The sequence below is a fragment of the Pelodiscus sinensis genome, chromosome 6 (assembly GCF_052426305.1).
Source record: "Pelodiscus sinensis isolate ZL-2025 chromosome 6, ASM5242630v1, whole genome shotgun sequence".
NCBI classification, from domain to species: domain Eukaryota; kingdom Metazoa; phylum Chordata; order Testudines; family Trionychidae; genus Pelodiscus; species Pelodiscus sinensis.
The window spans coordinates 76,754,335-76,774,819 of NC_143057.1; the positions used below are offsets into that span (position 1 = coordinate 76,754,335).

At 37.0% G+C, this 20,485-nt stretch overlaps 2 long non-coding RNA genes across 2 annotated transcripts in view; one reads left to right on the forward strand and one right to left on the reverse strand.

Annotated features, from left to right (window-relative positions):
• LOC102461971 (uncharacterized) overlaps positions 1 to 4,021 on the forward strand; it is a 43,288-nt gene extending 39,267 nt beyond the window's left edge. Inside the window, exon 5 of the long non-coding RNA XR_012904820.2 lies at positions 1,874 to 4,021. This is a non-coding gene — a long non-coding RNA (uncharacterized LOC102461971). The remainder of the gene's footprint in view (positions 1 to 1,873) is intronic.
• The window catches only part of LOC112547357 (uncharacterized), a 78,301-nt gene that overhangs the window by 31,528 nt on the left and 26,288 nt on the right, over positions 1 to 20,485 (reverse strand). The window lies entirely within an intron of this gene.

A 20,485-nucleotide genomic window follows, 5' to 3' on the forward strand; every position in this document is an offset into this window, starting at 1 on the left:
TAATTGATGCTTATGCACCTGAGCCTATTTCAGCCCAATATGATCCAATTTATAGTTTCAGATGCAAAGCTTATTCTCCTTGGCATACAGCTAAACTTAGCAGTTTGGATTGAGTTTTGTTCTGAAGTTCTAGGGTGAAGTTATGAAAATTTCAGAATGAAACTCAGGCTGTTGGAACCAAAACCAAGAAAAAAGGTTTGGATGAACTCCTACAAGCCATTTTTGAGATTCACGTGAGGCTGATAATTATCTATTATGATATAATATGAGAAGTAAAAGAAGCACACACTAAGGAATGGAGTTTCCGTAAGACAGGCCTTTCCAAGTGCAAGCTAATACAACCCACTATCAGTTTTAACATGCCAATAAAAGGAGGTTTTTCATAGCATGCAGCAAGTTTTAAATCAATAAAAAATGTAGCTCTGTGTTATACTTACTTTTTAAGATGCACTTAACCTCTACGACAATGGCCTTACTGAAAGGGTAGGTGGACCTTATTCTGCACAGGGTAACTACAGAGTTTCAAACTCTGCCTGCATACAAGACCACAAAGTGCTGGATTTGCCTCTGGCCAAAATCTGCAGAAGGAGTACCAGGCCACAGTCTATCCAAGACCAAGCCCCCAAAATCAAAACAAATGCCATATAATCCATTCCTTGCTGTATGAGCATTGTGAAATGTTCCTGTAAATGTAACCTGCTTCCTATAGGCTACATTTCCTTTTACTTGATCAGTCTGTCTCCCCTTGCTGTGACTGTGCTGCCTATGGGAGGATGGGATAGAGTGGAGAGACAGACCAATTTTCTGTTACAGAATCTCCTACCATTGTGGAAAGGGAGTGTTGGGAAAATGAGGGTTTGAAAGGATTAAAGAGACACTGAACCAAATTGCAGGCAGATGATGATGGGAGACTCGGAGAAAAAGGACTTCCAACAACCTCCTCTCTAATTTTTGTTCCCTTGTCTGGATGAAAAGCACCCTCAACTTGCTGTGGCCCTCTCTTTTTCCTAGATAATTGATAGGAGTGAAGTGGAACAACAGTCAGCCAGGGAGAACCTGCCTCCATATTTAAAAGTGAGAAGACACACTAATAATATTTAGTTCATTTCCTAATGAGCCCAATTGCAATTGGATTTGGTGGTGTAACTTCCCTATTGAGAAAGGGACAGTCTTGAATGGAGAACATCTGACATAGCATTATGAAGCTGCCACAAATAAGGAAGTATCCTCTCAGAACAGAGAGCAGTATACAAGTCTCAGTAGCCACAGAGGTTCACAGAGCATCTGTTGGACACAAATTACTTAGTTTCTATCCAGTAGAAAAGTAACTTAAGAAAAATACAATTATTTTATCTGTACTGATAATTATATGAAGTTGATCATATGTGGAAGAAGTTGTTAGTTCTACAACAGCTGTTATATTCCAACACTGAGACATTTCCTATTGCAGCAACATATTTGTATTAGATTATTTTTGGAATAAAGAATTAATTGGAGAAGATTTTGATATACAACTTTTTAATCCATCAGAAATATTAGCATTCTGAAATCTCCTCTCTTTTCTTCTTCAAATAATAAAAAAGTATAGTGTAATTCATTTTCCATCTTTTTGGTTGTTTTTGTAAATATTTATATATGTTTCATAGTCTTAGCAGCAGCATTAGTAAAGGTTTTCTACACCTTTCTATAAAAAAAATCAAGATGTTGGGTTTTTTTTCTTTCCTAAATATATGAAATAGAAAGCAAAAAGAGAAATAACACCTTAGCCCATAGATCAGTTCTTTCACTTGTGTGGAAAAAAGTAATTTACTTTACAGTATTTGTCTTTTGTTTACAAGGGTAAAATGCTAACTTTTTCTCTATTATTTTACAGATGAAATTTCTTAAATCCTGTTATGAAGTCTGGTTAACAATGACATGGAGTTTTGAGGAACAAGGTCACAGCTTTGACTGTTTTTGAATGAAATATACTGAAAGAAAAAGAAAAGCTTGGTCTTGATTACCTATAGTACAGATTAGTTTGAAGGAAGTAATTATTACCAATCTGTACCGTAACAGTTGGATTTAACTGCAGTGTAACATTTAAGTTCCATAGAGCAGAGACTATCTTACTGTTCTTAGCCTGTACAACATATATCACAATGAGACTGTTGTCCATAACTGAGGATCCTAGATGCCCCCTTAAAATAAGCAATATAATATTTCTCTTATTCAGTGTGGATTGTTTCTTTAGTTACTTTAATTTTATTTTTGAATATTTATAATTTATCTTTAGCTCTTAGAGCAAAATTACCAAAGGTTCTTACATCAGATGTGCCACTCCCAGGCTGTGTCTAGACTGGCAAGTTTTTCCGCAAAATCAGATGATTTTGCGGAAAAACTTGCCAGCTGTCTATACTGGCCGCTTGAATTTCCGCAAAAGCACTGACGATCTCATGTAAGATCGTCAGTGCTTTTCCGGAAATACTATGCTGCTCCCGTTTGGGCAAAAGTCTTTTTCCGAAAGACTTTTGCGCAAAAGGGCCAGTGTAGTCAGCACAGTACTGTTTTCCGCAAAAACGTCCCGAGCGCGAAAATGGCGATCGGGGCTTTTTTGCAGAAAACCACGTCTAGATTGGCCACGGACGCTTTTCCGCAAAAAGTGCTTTTGCGGAAAAGCATCCTGCCAATCTAGACATGCTACTCCGAAAATGCTTTTAACGGAAAACTTTTCCATTAAAAGCATTTTCGGAAAATCGTGCCAGTGTAGACGTAGCCCCAATGTATATATTGTCATATGCCCTGATTCTCATCTTGTAGAAATATAAGACCGCAGCCTAGTAATCAGATCTGCATGAACAGTACCTTGGGACTGTGCAGAGCCCATTGACTTCAATGCAAATTCAGTCAATCCACACAGAGCTAATTGCAGGTTAGCAACCTTCAAACAGAAGTGAATCTGCTGTTATCAGATGCAGTTAGACGTAGGTAAAGCAGTGATGTAAGCAAAAAGGAGAACAGGACCCATAACAGATTTGCATATGCAAGTTCAACCAAAGAAATAAAATACCTGCACACACATGCAGATGAGGGCTTTGCAGGTGCACTGGGCTTTGAAAATATGGTCATTTTAGATAGTCCATTTGTTTACAGCCCTCTTCTAAGTGTAATGAACAAGTAGTTCTGAAGGAAATTGAAGTTGGTTCATTAGATACTTTTTCATATCTCATAATGTCAAAATGAAAACAAAGAGAACAATATGTACCAGATTAATTGATAGTACAGGAAATGTGACTTTTCAGTTCTGAAATATTTTAAGATTGTACTTTATTAGGTCAAGAAGAACATATTTATAGGAAATATTAAATTTTTGCAGAATTTTCTGTCTTCTCTGTTTCTTTCACATTTTATTTTGCCTTTTTATATTTATGCGGTTTGTTTCACATGATCAGAAATCACAATATATCTCTTATAAACCTACTTTTCAGTCAAAATGTATTAAAATTGTATTTAAAGTACCTTTAAATGCCATCAACAGATTTTTATTTTTGTTGATATTTCTGGCTTCACTGCATGTCAAAATGTAATTTTTTAAATCAAGCCTACAAGCCTAATTCAAGATAAAATGTGCATAGAAATTAGGGATGTTAAAACTGTTAGCTGATTAAAAACTATCATTTAACCAGTTAGCTGTTTTTAAAAAAGGTCCCATCACCCAGCCCCACTGTGGCCAGGGTCCTGCTGCCTAGCCCACAGGCCCCCAGTAGCCAAAATCGCTCCAGCACAGCATGTCTGGCCACTGCCAGAGTTAACTAGCAAGGGCCAGTTAAACAGTGAGCATGCAGTAAGCCTCATGCTTACCAGTATGCTTACCAGTTAACCAGCTAACATCCCAAACTGAAAACAGGAAATCAATTGTCTTCCTGTAGCTTAGTTTTATGAGAGTAACAGAACTTTAAATAATTTTTCTTATTATTGTCTGGCAGACATCTCTTTTACCAGTTTAGTTTAACTAGTAAGTTGTATAATTCAAATTTTGTCATAAAATAAACTGCATAAATTGTCTCTCGATTCAGACTTTTCATTAACTGAAGTCCTGGAGTCCTCAGGCTTTTAGCCCAGCTCTGTTCTTTTGCAGGAAGCCAGCTTGGTAATGAAGTGGGAGGGGCGTTTAGTATATGTGGTCCTGATTTTGAGAAAATGAGTATTTTGAACTTGATCACTTAAATGGAAATTGCATCAAGATATTATGGTGATGAGTTCAATATATAAGCCTATATAGAATGGACTAGATACTAGTGATGGAGGTATTCAATATGGGTATAATAGACTAGATTGGCTAAACTTACTCATCCTCTGAGCTTCATATGACAATCTTCAGAAGCTTGTGAGCTGGGAACCAGCAGGTGGGGCTCAGGGCTTCACCCCCGCAGGCAGCTTCTGAGAGGACTTGGGGCATGAGCCCTGCTCTTGCTGAAGCCTTGAGCACTACAGTGGCTTTCCACAGAGCTGTAGCCCCAAGATCCTCCTCCCTAGTGGATAGAACCCCTATCCCTCCACCGTGGTGCACGACAGAGGTTCTGAGCTCCCCCTGCCAGTCTGATAGATAGAAAATGAGAAGGTGTGGGAGACTCCATGAGGTGCACTTGGTAAAAGAGCCACATATGACTCACAACCTGCAGTTTGGCCATCCCTGTAATATATTTTATTTCAGTAAAGTATTTGCAAGATATACAATGCACAAGATAACCAGTTTGACATAATCATGTTTATTGATTCAGGCAATATAGATACAATGTAAAGAACATATTACAGTTCTGCCTTGATATCAAAGCTTGCATTACATTCCAGTGTATCTTTCACATATGTTCAGTCCAGAAAAATTGTGTACAAACTTGTTACATCAGGAGCACACAATGGAAAAATGTCTGTCTCCATTCTGGCTCTCCTGCAAATAAATGGAGAACACACCCACAGGGCATGTCCAACAAGGGTACAATTAAGGGATAAGGAAGAATGGTCCATATGTGTAGGTATGGTCATGTACATGGACCATGCAGGGTGTGTCTATATGGATGAGACAGTGGTGTTCAGCAGCCATTAAATTTATTAGACACTGGGCAACCTTTGTGAATGGAGAAACCTATACAGGAAGGATGGGATCCTCCTAAACCATTCTGTGGTCATGTAAAATTATAGAGCAGTTTTAATCTAAAGATTGGGGAAAAGCCAACAAAGGAACACATGGTTTGAACAGCGCCATCTCCTAGGGAAGAATTTATTAAAGGGGATGCTCTACATCCTAGTAAAGAGGAGAGATAAGTGAAGAAAAACAGTCAACATAAAAAGAGAGAGTCCCATTCAATTACATCACTTGAAAACAGACACCAAAATATTGACAAGATTTATAAGTGCTGATATACAAATGTTAGAAGTTTAAATACTATGATGGGTGAACTTGAGTGCCTGGTATTAAATGCTAATATTGATATAATAGGCATTACAGAAACTTGGTGCAATTGTAATAATCAATAGGACATGGTAATAACAGGGTACTAATATATAGGAATGACAGAATAGGTTGTGCTGATGGGGGAGTGGCATAAATATGAAACTGTATCATAGAATCTCTATAGATAAAAATTTCATGCTTGAATAATAAGAGTACCGCAGTAGGAATATACTAATGATCACTTCAGTAGGATGGTGACGGTGATTGTAAAATACTCAGAGAGATTAGAGAGGCTACAAAGACAGAAAATGAAATAATAGTGAGGGACTTCAACTATCCTGATATTGTCTGGGTAAATATTACCTCAGGAAGGGATGCAGAGACAACATTTTAAACACCATGAATTACAGCTTCATGGAATAGTTAGTCCTGGAACACATAAGGGGAGGGCAGTCTTTGATTTATTCCTAAATGGAGCACAGGATCTGGTCCAAGAGATGAAAACAGCTGAGCTGCTCAGTAGAAGTAATCAAATGCAATTAAATTTGACATCCTTCTATGGGGGAAAGTACCAAAGAAACCTACTATGGCATATTTAACTTAAAAAAGGGGAGCTATATAAAAACAAGCAAACTAGTTAACCAGAAATTAAAAATGAACAGTTACAAGCATGAAATGCCTACAAGCTGCATGAAAACTTTTTACAGTGTAACAACAGAGACTCAGACCAAATGCATACCCCAAATTAAAAACAACAACAGGATGAGGACTGAAAAAAAAACAAGTTCCACCATAGCTAAACAACAGATTAAAAGGGCAGGTAGGGTGCATCTACACGGCAGGGCTTACCTTGAAATAAGATACACAAATTGAGTTACGTCAGTTGTGTAGCTCATTTCTAAATAGAGAGCGTCTCATAGCACTTATTTCGAAATAGAGCACTCCTCCTCCGACTTCCCTTATTCCTCATACAATGAGGGTTACAGGAGTTTCAGTGAGAAGTCTTCCACCTTGACAGTATTTTTACACTATTTTAACATAACTGCTTGCTGTATAGATGCGGACTAAGTTATTTCAGAATAGTGCTAGTTATTTTGAAATAGTGTTGCATTAACTAGAATTATTTTGAAATAACTTAGTCTGCGCCTACACAGCAAGCAATTATTTCAAAATATTGTCAAATACTATCAAGCTGGAGGACTTCTTACTCCGACTCCTGTAACCCTCACTGTACGAGGAGTAAGGAAAGTCAGAGAAAGAGTGCTCTATTTCTAAATAAGTGCTGTGTAGACGCTCCCTATTTCGAAATAAGCTACGCAATTGAAGTAGCTCAATTTGCGCAGCTCATTTCCAGGTAAGCCCTGCTGTATAGAGGGAGATAAAAAGACATCCTTTAAAAACTGGAAGTCAAATATTACAGAAGAAAATGGAAAGGAACATAAACTCTGGCAAGTCAAGTGTAAAAGTATAATTAGGCAGGCCAAAAAAGAATTTGAAGACCAACTCCCGATTAAGGAGTCAGTAAAGAAAGTTTTACAACAGAGTGATAAATTAAGCAGCAATAAGTTGTCAGGGTTAGATGTCACCCATGAGTTCTGAAGGAACTAAAATATTAATTCAAATATGAAATTGCAAAACATGTGGTATGAAACCTATCACTTAAGAGATCAACTGTATCAGATGATTGCACAATTGCAATTCTGACTATTACAGGTGATTTAAACTTCAGTACCAGTCAAATGGTTGAAACTATAGTAAAAAACAGAATTATCAGACACTAAGATGAACCCTGGACATTGGGAAAGATTGAACAGGGCTTTTCTAAAATGAAATCATGTCTCACCAATCTGTTAGAATTCTTTGAAGGAATCAGCAAGCCTGATCCAGTGGATATAGTGTACTTGAACTTTTAAAAACCTTTCACAAGCTCCCACGCCAAAGGCTCATAAGCAAAATAAGCAGTCATGGAACAAGAGGTAAGACCCTCTCATAAATCATGAATTAGTTAAAAGACAGGAAACAAAGAGTAGGGGAAAATGGTTAGTTTTTACAGTGGAGAGAGGTAAAAAGCTGAGTCCCCCAAGAATCTCTAATGGTAGCAGTGCAACTCAACATATTAAAAAATGATCTGGAAAAGGAGATAAACAGTGAGGTGGAAATGTTTGCAGAAGATGCTAAATTACTCATGATAGCTAAGTCCAAAGCTTTTTGGAAGAGTTACAATTGGGTGACTGAACAACAAAATGGCAGATAAAATTCAGTGTTGATAAATGCAAAGTAAGGCACACTGGAAAACATCCCAATTATACAAACAAAATGATGGGGTAAAAATTAGCTCTTACCACTAATGAAAGAAAGCTTGGAGTTAGTTATAATGGCTAATTGTATGGAAATATCTGCTCAGGGTGCAATAGCAATCAAAAAACCTAACAGAATGCTGGGGAGGAAAGGGATAGATAATACAGAAAGGCTGCGCCTGCTTTTGCAGAAAAACTTGCCAGCTGTCTACACTGGCTGCTTTAATTTCCGCAAGAACACTGACGATCTCATGTAAGATTGTCAGTGTTCTTGCGGAAATGCTATGCTGCTCCCGTTCGGGCAAAAGCTCTCTTGTGCAAATGCTTTTGTGCAAGAGGGCCAGTGTAGACAACGCAGTATTGTTTTGCGCAAAAAAGCCCCGATCGCGAAAATGGCGATCGGGGCTTTTTTGCGCAAAACCGCGTCTAGATTGGCACAGACGCTTTTCTGCAAAAAGTGCTTTTGTGCAAAAGCATCCATGCCAATCTAGACACTCTTTTCCACAAATGCTTTTAATGGAAAAACTTTTCCGTTAAAAGCATTTGTGGAAAATCATGCCAGTCCAGGCGTAGCCAAAATGTCATAAAGCCATTATATAAATGGTACTGCCACACCTTAAATAATACATGCAGTTTTGGTCATCCCATCATAAAAAAATTAGACCTGGAAAAAATACTGAGAAAACACTGACTAGTTGTCCTTTTCTGTTTGTTCTCTCTGGAGAATCTGGAATTTGCTATTATTGGAAGACAGGATACTGGGCTAGATGAACCATTACTCTGACTCAGCATGGCAAATCTAATGTTTTTTAATGCCCATACCAAGGACATTAGGGGGGGCATCAGGGAAATTGCAGATCACAATATGAGAACCACTAATGGACCACTACTTCCTATTCCAAGTAGACCATTTTTTAATATTCTCCACCATGATTTTAAATACTTTGTCCTATTCTGAATCTGTGCAGATGGGGAAAAAACCCATGGGATTAAATTTATGTTTGTACAGCTCCTAGCACAATTGAAGCCTGGTATATGACTAGGGCTCCTAGGTACTAACTACAGTAAAATAAAATAAATATGAATACATTCCAGGAAATGGGCTGGTGAATCTTACTTCTCCCGTGGAGTAATGGGGAAGAAGAGATTGAACTGTGACACTGAACACATGCCGCTCCTTACTCAATATGCCCATTTAACCTGATGCAACTGTGTAAGGAATTTTCACATGATAAATGATTCTAGGATCTGGTCCTATACTTGTATTTCTCTTTGTGCTATTATTGGGTGAAAAATATCATGGCCCCCTTTGTAGGTAAGAGTCTTAAGAGTGGATCAGAGAGCAAAATTTGCCTTATTTATTTATCATAAAGCCATAAAACAAACAGATATTGGTATACAACATTGATCATGCTAAGTGGATAAGGGGAATGACAAACAATATCCAATCTGTTTAATGAGCTATCTTATTTCATTTTCATTTTCTTTTCCGGTGTAAGGCAACCTACACAGCATGCATTTTTGTTTTTCCCTTCTCACTGTTATTTTTGTCTAGGTGCCAGTAGATCAAAGAGTTAATGATATCTCACTGCTATAAAAGGTCATTTCCAAACTAAATGCAGCAATTCAAAGTGGAAAATAGAATGAGTTCCAAGGAGATGTTTAATGAAGTAACATTTTAGATGTACTCTTTGAAGAACATTTGCAGAATTGTTTGATTGCTTTAGAGCACACAGGAAACAATAAACCCTACACAGCATTAACACTGACTCTCTTGGTTACATTCTGCTGAAATGTTGCCAGACCATTTGGAATCACGAGTATATTTGATATAGAATTACCTAATATGATGGAAATATTTGTGTGTTGTTTGCATAACAAAATGTTTGCAGAAACTGACCTTCCTGTCAGGCTGTACAGGCATGAGTTCCCTCAGCTGAGCCTGGGGCTAGTTGGCTCAGCCCTCAGGCCAGTTAATAAGCCCAGCTAGGTAGTGGCAGAATTGTCTGATTGTCTGGCTTGCTGATTGGCTAGAAGGGGCCGAAGAGTCTGTATTTAAGCTCAGCAGCAGTGGTCATCACTGATTGCTAAATGCTTATGCCTGCAGCTGTGATCTATTTGGTGTCTGCTTTATTCCCAGCCTTGCTCCCCTCCAGATCTGCTCCAGCCCTGCTCTTGTCCTGCTTCAGCCTTGTGCCTTTGTTCATCTTCTGACTGAAGCTCTGAGAAGTGGTTTGTCTTCTGGCTCCTGACCCTTTGTTCCTGTTCCCAGCTCTAATCACTAGGCCAAGTTCTGGCTTTAATCACTGGGTAGAATTATCCACATCCCAGTCTCTGCTACTTTTTGTCCTAAATATTCAAAGCATAAGAAATGAATAGCTAGTTTACATTAAAAATAATTGAGAGCACCACCAGAAAAATATTTCTAAGAGTAAAAAGTATGGGGCTACAGTTTAACCAAATTTTCCTTTAATTTGTTAGAACTTTATTGTTTCTATCTCAGTGCTCTTATAACAAGAGCATCTATAGAACTGTATGCTTGGAAATGGTCAATATTGCACATATTGATTTTATTCAAAAGAGACAAGCTGGTGTACTGCACTTGCATTTCAATGTGTAGATTCCAGTGTCTGCTATTCAAGGACAAGGTTCATTTCAGCCTCTAAATTGCAGCATGCTAAAGATGGCATTCCTTTCTTTGGTCCATTTTTTCAGAGAAGAAAAAAAAATCAGAGCTACTGAGCCACAATGGAATTGGCTATAAAGCTGGAGGAAATGTGCTTGTATGTCACTGTGGACATTAGCCTAAACAGAAAGGGAAATAGAAAGATAGAAGATTAAAAAACAGATTGTTACTTAGTTTTACAGAAAACCAGCTTCAGTTGAAACAAGTAAACCCAACCCTTTCATTGTTTTCTGCCACTATAGGCTATAGAATAAGTTTCCAAGAGCTGGCATGCAAATAGTCATACTATGTGGGCATTTATAATGCATCTAATATGGTAGCACATTGGTAATATCCTGAATACCCTACTTTGCATCTGGGATCCCCATAGGGATCCTTTTCATGGGGAAAGACTAACTTTAAAAAAAAAAGACTATTTATACAAAAAGCAGTTTATATGACTAATCATTTCTGGATTTCCCTTTGCTAGTAGCTCAATTATTTGTATTTGAAAAATAATCTCCATTAGCCCAACCCCTCCTCCTCCTCCATCTGCAGTGAGTCAGAATGCTGGGCTTTGACACATCTCAGCCCATGCAGTAGCATTTTACACTCATTTTCCATTGGTGTAAATGACTGTACAAGGAGCAAGGCACAGCGCCTATTGACTCCAGTGAGAGTCGCATGTGTGAATAAGAACATTTCACAATTCCCAAGATTCCCTTCAGTATCAGGCTGGGAAAAAATGATGCAAGTAATTTGCAGTGCCCTAAGATGACTGATTTTAAATTCAGATAGGCCAATAAGAAAAACACAAATCCAAAACCAATATTTCATTATTTCCTTCACTGATGTAAGATGAATACTTTGTACATAGATTACCTCTTACTTTAAGATTATGCACTGAATTTAGACATAATGAAGGTAAATGGAGTTTTTCTTGTTTAGGAGATCTGCGTCTCATCAATTATCAATACAGTAAGGCATTCAGTGTGAAATTTCATAGACGTAATTGCTATATTCAGACTGCGAAATTGTATTCCGTCTTCTATATGTCACTAATTTCCATAAAATGAAAACAAACATTTTATCATCACACACACTAACAAAAGATGTATTTCACAAACATTTACATTTCAGAAAAGCCTGATATTTATTTGTGCCTCAACGCGTCCCTTCTTTTGTACCCACAGTTTTGTAGACCCAACTATAGCATTTAGACAATTGTACCTGATATTTCTAATTTTTAAAGCTGTTTGGCCTCTAAATGATAACATCTGCTTATGCAAACGACTATGGAAGTAAATTAAGCTAGCTATCATCCACAGAATGAAGGAGGAGGCACAACAATAAAGAATTCTAAGAAACATGATTAAAATGATTTATATTGAGGGCTGGATTTAAAGTCTCCACCAATGTGTGTACAAAATTGTACATACAAATACATATACACATGTACATTTTGCCTCTGTTAATACCTGCTCACACAGTTGCCCCATTGTACCACCTTCAAGCACTTTCAAGTTGTAGACAGATGGATTTTGAAGATCATGTTGTTATGTTTTTGTGAATGTACATTCTAATGCTTGTGTGCGCACAGATGTTAGAATTATTCAAGAGTACACAGAAGTGGTTTTATTTGTAAAGTGGGGTACATGTTGCAAATACTTAGATGCAAAATCTAGCCATTAAATTCTTATAAAATTATTTGCTAAGAAAATCCCCCCCCCCCCCCCCGGAGTACTTTAAATATGCAATATTAAAATCAATGTACAGGCAGTCCTTATGTCGGATCCGCAGTTACGAACGGGCGCTCTGGGCGCTACTGGACCAACCCGGCAGCACCCCAGCTGCTCTGCCCCAGGCGTCCCCAAGTCAGCCGCTGCTGAAACTGACCAGCGCTGACTATAGGAAGCCCGAGGCAGAGTTGCTCTTCCTGGAATCAGCCGCTGATCAGTTTCAGCAGCAGCTGACTTGGGGACGCCTGGGGTTCTTAAGTTGAATCTGTATGTAAGTCGGAACTGGCATCCAGATTCAGCCTGTTGAAACTGATCAGCGGCTGATTCCAGGAAGCCCAGGGCAGAGCAACTCTGCCTCGGGCTTCCAGTAGTCAGCCGCTGGTCAGTTTCAGCAGCGGCTGAATCTGGACACCAGTTCCGACTTACATACAGATTCAACTTAAGAACAAACCTACAGTCCCTATCTTGTACATAACCCGGGGACTGCCTGTAATTATTTGAAATAAGCAACATTTTAGCACTTTCACACACATAAGCCTCCACCAGTCCATTGTATGCACAAATAAGTTGGATTTGCAGCCTAATGAGAAAAAAACCTCTTTCAACACAAACTGCTCATTCATTATTTGTGGATGTCCCAAAACACAGAGAGTCAATATCTATTGTGTTTGAAGCACTGATACTTTCAGATGATGGGGTCAAGGAAACATGCCAGGTCTTCCTCTACCAAAGGGAGACAACCAAATGTTAACCTGCTATGAAAGAGCTAGTCCTGCAAAGCAGCAGTATGATTATTTCCTATATAAACTAAGAGGACTTTAATTTTCAAGGATGTTGATCTGGCTCCTTTCATAAGCACTATAAACAAAAACGGACGGACCCTTTACTCAGGGATCCTTTAAGAGAGCGATTATTTTAAAGAGCTCACACATGGAAGAGGGTTCTGCATTTCATTTGTCTATATTGTCATGTATAAACCAACAAAAATCTGTGTCTCTCTCTAGATATTTATACAATACTTATCCCCATGGTGTAACTACCAAAGGCCCAATCTGGTGTGAGAGGGTAGCCTCAAACAGAAAGAAAGGGTAGAATTTGGTTTGTATTAACCATAATAAACATGGATACCAAGCAATTTTAAAAAATTAATTGTGATTAATTGCATGATTAATTTCAGCTAAATAATAATAGAATACCATTTAAATATTTTTGATGTTTGCTACATTTCCAGATTTATTTATTTCAATTACAACACAGGACACAAAGTATACAGTGGTAATTTTATATTTCTTTTTATTACAAATATTTGCACTGTAAAAAACAAAAGAAATCATATTTTCCAACTCACTTAACACAAGTACCATAGTGCAATCTCTATCAGGAAAGTTCAACTTACACATGTAGACTTATGTACAAAAAATTACTGTGTTCAAAAATAAATTGAGAAATTTTAGAGCCTACAGGTTTGCTCGGTCTTATTTCTTATTCAGCCAATTGCTCAAACAAGTTTGTTTACATTTGTAAGATATAATGCTGCCCATTTTTTGTTCACAATGTCACCTGAAACTAAGAACAGGTCTTTGTAGGGCACTGGTATAGCCGACATTGCAAGATATTTACATGCCTGATGTGCTAAAGAGTCACATGGCCCTTAATGCTTCAACCACCATTCCACCAGAGTACAGATGTCCATGCTGATGATGTGTTCTGTTTGATAGCAATCCACAGAAGAGTGGACTGATGCATGTTCATTTTCATCATCTGAGTCAGATGTTACCAGCGGAAGGTTGATTTTCTTTTTTCGTGGTTCAGGTTCTGTAATTACCACATTGGAGTGGTCTCTTTTAGGACTTCTGAAAGCACACCTCATCCCTCTCAGATTTTGGAAAAAACCTTCAGTTTCTTAAATCTTTGGTTCAGTATGGTAGCTGTCTTTAGAAATCTCACATTGGTTCCTTATCTGTGTTTTGTCAAATCTGCAATGAAAGTGTTCTTAATATGAACAACATGTGCTGGGTTATCATCTAAAACTGTTATAACATGAAATATATGGCAGAATGAGGGTAAAATACAGAGCTGAAGACATACAATTCTCCCCCAAAGAGTTCAGGCACAAATGTAATTAACATGCTATATTTAGTGAGTGTCATCAGCATGGAAGCATGTCCTCTGGAATGGTGGCAAGAGCATGAAGGGACATAGGAATGTTTAGCATATCTGGCAGATAAATACTTGCAATGCCAGCTACAAATGTCTCATGTGAACACACCTGTTGTCACTTTCTTGTGATATTGTAAATGAAAAGTGGTCAGCATTATCTCCTGTAAATATAAATTAACTTGTTTTACTTAATTATTGGCTGAACAAAATAGGATTGGGTGGACTTGTAAGTTCTAAAGTTTAGCATTGGTTTGATTCTGGGTAGTTATGTAAAAAAAAAATCTACATTTGTAGGTTTCACTTTCATAATAAAGACATTGCACTATAGTACTTGTATGAGATGAACTGAAAAAATCCTCTTATTTTTACAGTGCAAATATTTTAATAAAAGTAATATAAAGTGATCAGTGTATACTTTGTATTTGGTGTTGTAATGAAATGAATATATTTGAAAATGTAGAAAAACATCCAAAACATTTAGTAAATTTCAATTGCCATTCTATTGTTTAACAGTACAATTAAAACAGCAATTAATTTTGTAATTGTGATTAATTTGAGTTAATCACGTGAGTTAAATGTGATTAATCAACATCTCAAATATCCATTAATTTATAATAATTAGGAGAAAATGATGTGCATATCTGATATGTGCATAACAGCAGTGGGAATATTGTTCAGTTCATCTCTAAAAATTATTGCCCAGCTGAGGCTGTGCATGTCAGTGTAACCAAAGCTGCTTGCCATGCACATTCCAGATGCAGGACATAAAAGATAGTAGGAGCATTGCCTTTTGTGCACATTTTTAGAAATATATATTGGCATTTGTGGCTATTTTTAAACAACTTTTGTCCTTACCTGCCATATCTTCTACTTTGCTGTGTAACTTCTGAGGAGCGATCATGCTGCCTGGTATTGTGACTATTTTTGTCACGCTGTGTAAGGTCATTCAGGGAGGACTTTGCTAAGAGTGTATTTAAAAAATATATTCCTGGGCTAGCAATACATGATGACAGCATGAATACAGAGATGGAATTTAGACAAATCCTTATGGGCTAAATGTGTGGCTTTGCCATGAGTCCTGTGAACTCAGCAACACCACGTGCATCCCACCAGCAGCAGCCTATGAAACAGATGGTGACTGAGAGAGTCACAATCTTCCCCCAGATTTCCCCCTGCTCCAACTGAGACACATCTTTCATCAGCCCCTATGCCTAATGCAGTATATGTCCCCAAATGTGCCGGTATAGTTGCTCTGTATGATGCGTTTCCACTTCCTACTCCCCTGTGTTGCATAAGGAATAGGAGTTCTACTATGGCCATTCCTTCCTTTCCTCTCAGCCCCCTGCTGCAATCCATAGTGGCTATGAAGAGGAATGGATTACATGCTATATATGTTTTCTCATTCTTCCAAGACTACAGTTTACATTGCAAGAAAAATGCCTCTTCTATCTCTACATAATGACTACCTAAGATGACAACGTGCCCACTTTTTGTACTTCTCTTCACTCAGAACAGGGTTTGATAGTCCTTTGACAGGAAAAGATGCTGTCATCAGCATAAAAATATAAAGAATGTCACCATTTTGTGTGCAACTATTTTTCTGCACATGGAACATATATGGAAGTCTATATTGTTTGTTCCTGCAGACAATTATGCAATTGTAATTTGGAAATTTGCATTATACAGTCTTTTATGCACAGAGTCAGCTTCAATATTCAGTTATGCCTGCACCTATTATATACCTAACTATAGTGGCAAACAGGACAAGTAGATGTCTAAAGTGATGCCACCATGCCTACAGCATTAGAGTTAACTTATGTGATTATCTCAAAAAAAATTAATTGTGATTTAAAAAATTAATATTGATTAATAACAGTTGTAATCATACTGTTAAAGAATAGAATACAAATTGAAATGTATTCAATATATTGGATGTTTTTCTACATTTCCAAATATATTTAAATTACAAACTGTATAGTACTCACTTTATATTATTTTATTACAAATATTTGAATTGTTAAAAATGAAAAAATAGTATTTTGCAGTTCAGCTCATACAAGAATTATAGTGCACTCTTCTTATCATGAAAATGTAAATTACAAATTTTTGTTTTATTTATTCTGTAACTGCACTAAAAACAAAACAATATAAAACTTTAGAGCCTACAAGTCCATTCAGTCCTACTTCTTATTCATCCAGTCGCTCAGATAAATAAGTTTGCTTACATTATTTATGTAGGGAGGGAGTGGGGGGCAATGCTCCTCACTTCTTATTTACAATGCCACCTAAAAGTGAAAACAGGTACTCTCATGACACTGTTGTAGCCAGCATTCTGAGATATATACATGCAGATGTGCTAAAGAGTCATATGCCCCTTCATGCTACAACCACCATTTCAGTGGACATGTGGCCATTCTGATCACATTTTCTGCTTGGCAGTGGTCCAAAGCAGTATGGACCAACACATGTTCATTTTCAACATCACAGTCAAATGTCATGAGCAGATGGTTGGTTTTCTTTTTTTGTGGTTCAGGGTCTGTGGCTTCTGCATCAGAATTTTGTTCATTTAAGATTTCTGAATGCATGCTCCACACCTTGTCCCTCAGATTTTGAAAGGCACCTTGGATACTTAAACCTTAGTTTGAGTGCTACACCTTCCTTTAGAAATCTTCCATTGGTACCTTCTTTGAGTTTTGTTAAATATGCAGTGAAAGTGTTCTTAAAACAAATATGTGCCGGGTCATCATCTAAAACTGCTATAACATGAAATACATGGCAGAATGTTGGTTAAACACAGAGACTGAGACACATGATTCTGCCCATTATTTTTTAAATGAGTGTCATCAGCATGTTCTCTGGAATAGTTACTGAAGCATGAAGGGGCATAGGAATGTTTAGTATATCTTTCAGATAAATACCTTACAATTCCAGCTACAAAAGGATTGTATGAATGCCTGTTCTCACTTTCAGATGACATATGAACAAGAAGTGGGCGGCATTATCTCCTATAAATGTAAACAAAATTTTTGTCTGAGCAATTGACTGAGCAAGAAGTAGGACTGAGTGGACTTGTAGGCTTTAAAGAATTACATTGTTTTATTTTTGAATGAAGCTATTTTTTTCATAAGTCCACATTTCTAATTTCATTTTTCATGGTAAAGAGAGTACACTATGGTACTTGTATTACATTAATTGAAAAATTCAGTTTCTTTTGTTTTTTACAGTGAAAATATTTGTAAGTAAAAATAAATACAACGTTAGCACTGTACACTTTATAATCAGATTGGTAATTGAAATCTACATATTTGAAAATGTAGAAAACATCCAGTGGCATTCTATTACTGTTTAAAAATGCAGATAATTATGACTAATAATTTAATTGTGTGACTAATTGTGATTATTTTTTAATTGCTCTACAGCCCCATCTAACATTCTAGATATATTTTGTAACTGTTCAAGCAGTTGATCTAGCTCAGTTAAGACAGTGCCTGTCTCAGATTTATAAGGACTGAACCAGGGACTTTCTCTTAATCACCATGAAGCTATTCAAATCATGGTGATGGAGGAACTTGGAAAATTAACAAAAGTTGGTCAAAAGAGCCATTAACCTCTATATACCTCATTTAGATCAAGCCTAAACTTTTAGGAACAGACTGTTGTCTCATTGTTATGTGCCCTATGCAAATCATTCATGAGCAAAGCAAAGCCATACATATCCAACTACACTGAATTTTGTGTGCACTAGATTTGATAAGCTATGTAGTATCCATGTGCCTGCTCAAGTTCTAAGTCTGGGGGAGTTTAACAACTGACTTCAGAGGAAGCAGGATTGGGATCCAAATTTGATTTTGTGTTTTTCAAAGGGTATGTTCTTGGGCTTTAGAACAGAAAACAGGAAATGCATTTATTAAAAACACACATTTTATAGGGAAAATTTCCTTTTGCTTTCAGATGTGCTCATATTTGGTTGATAATCTCATGTGTCTATAAATTTAAAATGCTTTTCTACTGTCCTAAAAATACTTCAAAATTTAAAATAATAATTTTCTGTAAGATTTGCTATGTTTCCATATAATGCCCATCAGTTCACATTATTTTTATAAAAAATGTGCAAATATTAGGAAGAATCCAGAAAATGATTGAATTGTAAGCTTGTTCGAAAGCTAATTTGAAATTAATGGGACCTTTCTTTGGTTCATCTGTATCACTGATAATAAGAGACTACTATGTCTCCCATCTTCTGGCAAAACAGGAAATGCTGTTTGTATAAATGAAAATGCTAGCTCAGTCAATGGCATTTCATGCAAAGCTGTAGAAATTATATGCGGGAAATGTACATAAACAATGTAAAGAGACAATGAAGAACTAAACTGTATTTATACAAGCATTTGAATTAATGACTCACAAGTCTCACCTAATGTTTTATTTCTATTAACTCAATAGCACACAATACCCTATCAGTTCACCACTCGGTACCTTATTTGTCCTAAAAGTCATCCAACTACATATGAAATCTAGTTGCTTTCACCATCATTTTCCACATCAAGCACACATCTCCTGCTGCTATGCTGGGAGGAAGTGAAATCTAAGGATTTTTTAAAACACTTCATTATTTTTTAATTCTATACTACAGTGCATTAAAATTAAAATGAAAAGCCCTTCCACCTTATATTAATTGATGAGCTTTTCAGAAATTGTCATAATTGTGTGTGGGGTGTTTAATGATTGCTTCTTGTAAAATATCTTTGGTAGCATGAGATCAAAGCAAAGCAGAGATGTCTGCTACAAGATGATAATTCAGGTAAACACACTCAATGGTAAAAATGCAAATGTTCAAATGTGATTGATTTTGCTTCTATTTATTTTCCCCGCCAAGGCAACGACAAGTTCAAACTAATTCCATACTTGCTATAAAATAAAATATTTTTTTTAAATATCGAAACAACTATAAGACAACCCATTTCAATTTTGTTAACTTAACCTAGATCTCTAATGATGAAACACTCGTCAAAGGTTTCCTTTTAGTCAGCTTTCTATTGTGCTCCAGGAACATAAGAAGGAAACCAAAAGAAATTAATCCAACTAAAAGTATTTTCAAATAATTCAATAGTTAATTAAAACTGTAACAGATCATAGCATCCCTGCTCCCTACCCAGGCTGACAGCTGCAGTTCTTTCTATGCATACTGTACACCTCATCACATTAATTGGTTTCTACTAGCTAGCCTTATCAATATATTCCAGAATCAAAGTGAACTTTAAGGCATTAACATCCCTATTCTGATTTCACTTGTGCCATGAACAATCTTGATTTTCACCTTATATAAACACCGCTGTGGGGGGTTAGCGCTCTCTTAGCTACTTGCAGAAGTGCATCATCATTATTAGTATTTCAGTATGTTCAGAGGTCTCTCACAGGATTGGGTCCTTTTTCTATTAGATGCAGCATAAACCCAGAAGGAGACACAGTCCCTGCCCCAAACAGGCCACAATCTAAATTGAAACAACTTGCAATGAGAGTGGTAAACAGTATTAGATAGGGGAAGGGGAGGATAACAGTTCTAAGATCAAATGGTCCATATTCCAATAATGCAAGCCCTCTCAATGCACCTTGGTGCTACTGGCAGTGGCTGCTGCTGCTGCTGCTAAAATTCTCACAGAGCTCTTCTTCAGCTCAGCTCTTCTTCCTACGTGGTCTGTAACACATGGCGACAACCTATGGCAATCAAGAAATAAGAGATAATAATAGTATAACTAATAACCATTAATCACGATCATCACCCCATTCACACGTCAAGCCATTCTAGCACCATAGTCAGAATTACAGTTTACCTTTCAGCTGTTTACAACATTCACCCTTCTGTTACACCCATTGCATTCTTGTAGTTCATGAAAATATTAATATTTTCCCTAATCCAGCATTTGCTCTATACAAGAGTACGTTAGCACAAGGAAGTGTCAAATACTCTAATTCAACTGCTTTTAAAAAACAGACATAAAATTGAGACTGTAATAGTGTAAACAGAGAGATGAAATTACACTCCAGCGGAGAGAGAAACACATAGACACCACGACTGAGTTACAGACAGACATCTGTTACAAGTCTGTACTGAAACACAGTTATTCACCATAAGAGACACACATTTATCCACATAGTCACATGTAACATTATACTACTTTTTCGTTGTGGAAGC